The following is a 5,138-nucleotide window of genomic DNA, read 5'->3' as shown; positions in this document are numbered from 1 at the left end:
CATGCTTCATTTGCTATTGCTTCCAGAGTTTAGGAAAAAATGTCCCTGTAATAGTTTTGAATTCCCCAGAGAAAATCAAATAAAATTGAAAGTTTATTTTCCCATACTTTGCGGCTAGGTGGATGTTAATAGCCATGGTCTCAGGGAAATTCAAAGCATAAGCACCTGTCTTTTCCTTGATAGAGAGCGGAAGATGTGGTCGGTAAAGGGACATAGGAGCAGGGCACCTGTTAGCCTCTTGTCAGTTCCATCATTCAATCAGATCATGGCTGGCCTGTAACCTGACTCAATCTGCCTGCCCTGGTTCCATATCTCTTTATATCTTTGCCAACAAAAATCCATTGATCATCATTTTGAAACTTTCAGTTGATTCTCCCCAGGCCTAAACAACTTTTTGGGAGGTGGGATTAGAATTTGTGGGAAGAGATATTTCCTGACATTACCTCCAAATAGCTTTGCTCTAATTTTGAGGTGACAGCCCCTTGTTCTGAATTCTCCAGTCAATAGTAGATTCTCTCCACACCATTTCACATCCTTCAAACACCAATTTGATCACCCCTTAATCTTTCTGTACTCAAGTGGTGTACCTCAGGGATCTGTTTTGGGGCCACTGCTGTTTGTAATATTTATTAATGATCTGGATGAGGGTATAGTTGGGTGGATTAGCAAATTTGCTGATGACACCAAAGTCGGTGGTGTGGTAGACAGTGAGGAAGGGTGTCGTAGTTTGCAGGAAGACTTAGACAGGTTGCAAAGTTGGGCCGAGAGGTGGCGGATGGAGTTTAATGCGGAGAAGTGTGAGGTAATTCACTTTGGTAGGAATAACAGATGTGTTGAGTATAGGGCTAACGGGAGGACTATGAATAGTGTGGAGGAGCAGAGGGATCTAGGTGTATGTGTGCATAGATCCCTGAAAGTTGGGAATCAAGTAGATAAGGTTGTTAAGAAGGCATATGGTGTCTTGGCGTTTATTGGTAGGGGGATTGAATTTAGGAGTCGTAGCGTTATGTTGCAACTGTACACAACTCTGGTGCGGCCGCACTTGGAGTACTGTGTGCAGTTCTGGTCCCCACATTACAGGAAGGATGTGGAGGCTTTGGAGAGGGTGCAGAGGAGGTTTACCAGGATGTTGCCTGGTATGGAGGGGAGATCCTATGAGGAGAGGCTGAGGGATTTGGGATTGTTTTCGCTGGAAAGGCGGCGGCTAAGAGGGGATCTTATTGAAACATATAAGATGATTAGAGGTTTAGATAGGGTGGATAGTGATAGCCTTTTTCCTCTGATGGAGAAATCCAGCACGAGGGGGCATGGCTTTAAATTGAGGGGGGGTAGTTATAGAACCGATGTCAGGGGTAGGTTCTTTACCCAGAGGGTGGTGAGGGATTGGAATGCCCTGCCAGCATCAGTAGTAAATGCGCCTAGTTTGGGGGCGTTTAAGAGATCCGTAGATAGGTTCATGGACGAAAAGAAATTGGTTTAGGTTGGAGGGTCACAGTTTTTTTTTTAACTGGTCGGTGCAACATCGTGGGCCGAAGGGCCTGTTCTGCGCTGTAATGTTCTATGTTCTATGTTCTAAGAGTGAGATGTGGGAAGGTTTAAATGTCACAAAAGTTGATTTTCTCAGTTTTCTGTTTCTGTGTCGTCCAGCTCAAATACATCAAAGATTATAGTTAAGGTGCCAGCACACTATATATTGACCATAAACTTTCATTAGTTCTGTCTATGGTGTTCTCTAAATCTTTTAATCATGAGCCTTGCTGAACTCCTCTATTTTCTCAGTACCATCATCCCAGTACCAAAGAAAAGCCAAGCAGCGTACCTTAATGACTATCGTCTGGTGGCTCTGACATCCATCATTATGAAGTGCTTTGGGCGACTAGTCATAGCACGAATCAATTCCAGCCTCTCGGACTGCCTGGATCCACTACAGTTCGCCTACCGCCGCAACAGGTCAACAGCAGGCGCCATTTCCCTGGCCCTGCATTCAACCCTGGAACACCTAAATAACAAAGACACCGATGTCAAACTCTATTTATTGACCACAGCTCAGCCTTCAACGCCATTATTTCTACGAAACTCGCCTCCAAACTCCGTGGCCTGGGCCTCGGCTCCTCCCTCTGTGACTGGATCCTGAACTACTTAACCCACAGACCACAATCAGTAAGAATAGGCAACAACACCTCCTCCACGATCATCCCCAACTCCGGTGCCTCACAAGGATGTGTCCTCTACTATACTCCTTATATACCTATGACTGTGACCAAATTCCCCACCAACTCGATTTTCAAGTTTGCCGACAACACCACTATAGTGGGTTGGATCTCAAACAACAACAAGACAGAGTACAGGAATGATATAGAGAATCTGGTGAACTGGTGCGGTGACAATAATCTGTTCCTCAATGTCAACAAAATGAAGGAGATTGTCATCGACTTCAGGAAACGTAAAGGAGAACATGCCCCTGTCTACACTAACGGGATGAAGTAGAAAGGGTCAAGAGCTTCAAGTTTTTAGGTGTCCAGATCACCAACAACCTGTCCTGGTCCCCCCCATGCTGACACTGTAGTGATGAAAGCCCACCAATGCCTCTACTTTCTCAGAAGATTAAGGAAATTTGGCATGTCAGCTACGACTCTACCAATTTTTACAGATGCACCATACAAAGCATTCTTTCTGGTTGTATCACAGCTTGGTAAGGCTCCTGCTCCGCGCAAGACCGCAAGAAACTACATAAAGTCATGAATAGCCCAATCCATCATGCAAACCAGCCTCCCATCCATTTATTCTGTCTACACTTCCCACTGCCTCGGCAAAGCAGCTAGCATAATCAAGGACCCCACGCACCCTGGACATTCTCTCTTCCACCTTCTTCTGTTGGGAAAAAGATAAGGTCACAAAAATCTGAGGTCACGTACCAACCGACTCAGGAACAGCTTCTTCCCTGCTGCCGTCAGACTTTTGAATGGACCTTGCTTGCATTAAGTTGATCTTTCTCTACACCCTAGCTATGACTGTAACACTATATTCTGCACTCTCTCCTTTCCTTCTCTATGAACGGTATGGTTTGTATAGCACACAAGAAACAATACTTTTCACTGTATGCTAATACATGTGACAATAATAAATCAAATCAAAATTTCCATGTCTTGTTCTCTTCACTGAGCAGAGCATCTTGTTTAATTAGTTCTGTCACGTTCTTTCCTTTCTCCAGCTCTGGATGACTGGCCATATATTGGCCATAGACTGGCTATAGTATCTGGATGGTCATCTTCAGTTCAGCCACTGTTTCCAATTGAATGTGGCAGTCATTGATCAGGAGTGAATTGCAGACGCCAACACCCTCTGGGTGAAAAAGGAATTCTCCTCAATTCCTGCTTAATCCTAAGACCACTGACTTGAATCTATGCCCTCAGTTATTGCCATTTTTGCTAAGATCCTTTCTATCCTTTAGAAACAGAAACTAGGAGCAGTGGTTGGCCATTCGGCCCTTCAAGTCTGCTCCAACATTCAATATGATCGTGGCTAATCCTCTATCTCATTTTCCATTTTCATATGCCATTTTCCCTTCTCTCTCCATTCCCTTGACACCTTTAAAGTATGGAAATCTATCTATTTCCTTCTTAAATATATTTAGTGATTTGGCCTGCACAGCTTTCTGTAGTAGATAATTTCTCTTCATCTCCTATGGCGTACCCTGTATCCTGAGACTGTGACCCCTTGTTCTAGAACCTCCAACCAGCGCAAACAATATCCCTGCATCCAGTCCGTCCAGCCCTGTCAGTATTTTATACATTTCAATTAGCTCCCCTCTCATTCTTCTAAATTCCAGTGAATACAGGCTCAGTCGACCCAAACTCTTCTTGTATGTCAAACCTGTCACCCCAGGAATCAGTCTGGTGAACCTTTGCTGCATTCCCTCTATGGCAAGTATATCCTTTCTTAGGTAAGGAGACCGTGGGCGGCACGGTAGCACAGTGGTTAGCACTGCTGCTTCACAGCTCCAGGGACCTGGGTTCGATTCCCGGCTTGGGTCACTGACTGTGTGGAGTTTGCACATTCTCCTCGTGTCTGCGTGGGTTTTCTCCGGGTGCTCCAGTTTCCTCCCACAGTCCAAAGATGTGCAGGTTAGGTTGATTGGCCATGCTTAAATTGCCCCTTAGTGTCCTGAGATGCGTAGGTTAGAGGGATTAGCGGGTAAATATGTAGGGATATTGGGGTAGGGCCTGGGTGGGATTGTGATCGGTGCAGACTTGATGGGCCTAATGGCCTATTTCTGCACTGTAAGGTTTCTATGAAAACTGCACACAATACTCCAGGTCTCACCAAGGCCCTGTACAGCTGCAGTAAGACATCCCTGCTCCTGTACTTGTGGTCTCTGGCCGCGAGGGCCAACATAACATTTCCCTTCCTAACTGTACCTGCATGTTAGCTTTCAGTGATTGATGTACAAGGACCCCCAGGTCCCTTTGGGCATCAGCATCTCCCAATCTATCACTATTTAAATAATATGCTGCCATTCTGTTTCTCCATCCAAAGTGGATAACTTAATTTCTCCACATTATATTGCATATTCTATCCAAGACTCCCACAATTTAACTCGCTTCACTTAAATCCTGTCTTGCCCTCCTTTTTCCCAAAGAAAATAACTCTAACTTATTTGTAGAAAACCACTGTAAATGCTGGAAATTTGAAATAAAACAGAAAATGATGGGACTGCTCAGCAGATCTGGGAGCGTTGGTGGAAAGGAACAGAGTTGATGTTTAAGCTTTGATGAGCTTTGATCCAAATTTCAGATGCAAGGTTATTAACCTGAAATGTTGATATTATATCTGTCCACAGATCCAGCCTATCCAATCTTTCCTCCACTGACATTCTCCATTCTTGGTAACATCGTCATTGTTGAAGCTTTTCTTCAGAGACTAAGCATGAAGGGAGGATTTCCCTTCCTAATTACAGCTCAAGCTGTTGTTCTGAAGAATGTGGTTCTTTTTACTTAACTAAGTCCCATCATACCTAAGAGCATTGTGCCATTGACCAAAGTATATGCTTTAATACAGAATATTCAGAAATAGATGTCTAAATTCTCTTATGCAAACAGGTACCTTTATAAGACATATTCCAAGCATTTTGTGACTTC

This window comes from Mustelus asterias, chromosome 13, assembly GCF_964213995.1.
Source record: "Mustelus asterias chromosome 13, sMusAst1.hap1.1, whole genome shotgun sequence".
In the NCBI taxonomy this organism is placed as follows: domain Eukaryota; kingdom Metazoa; phylum Chordata; class Chondrichthyes; order Carcharhiniformes; family Triakidae; genus Mustelus; species Mustelus asterias.
Note: the sequence above shows the minus strand (reverse complement) of the source record.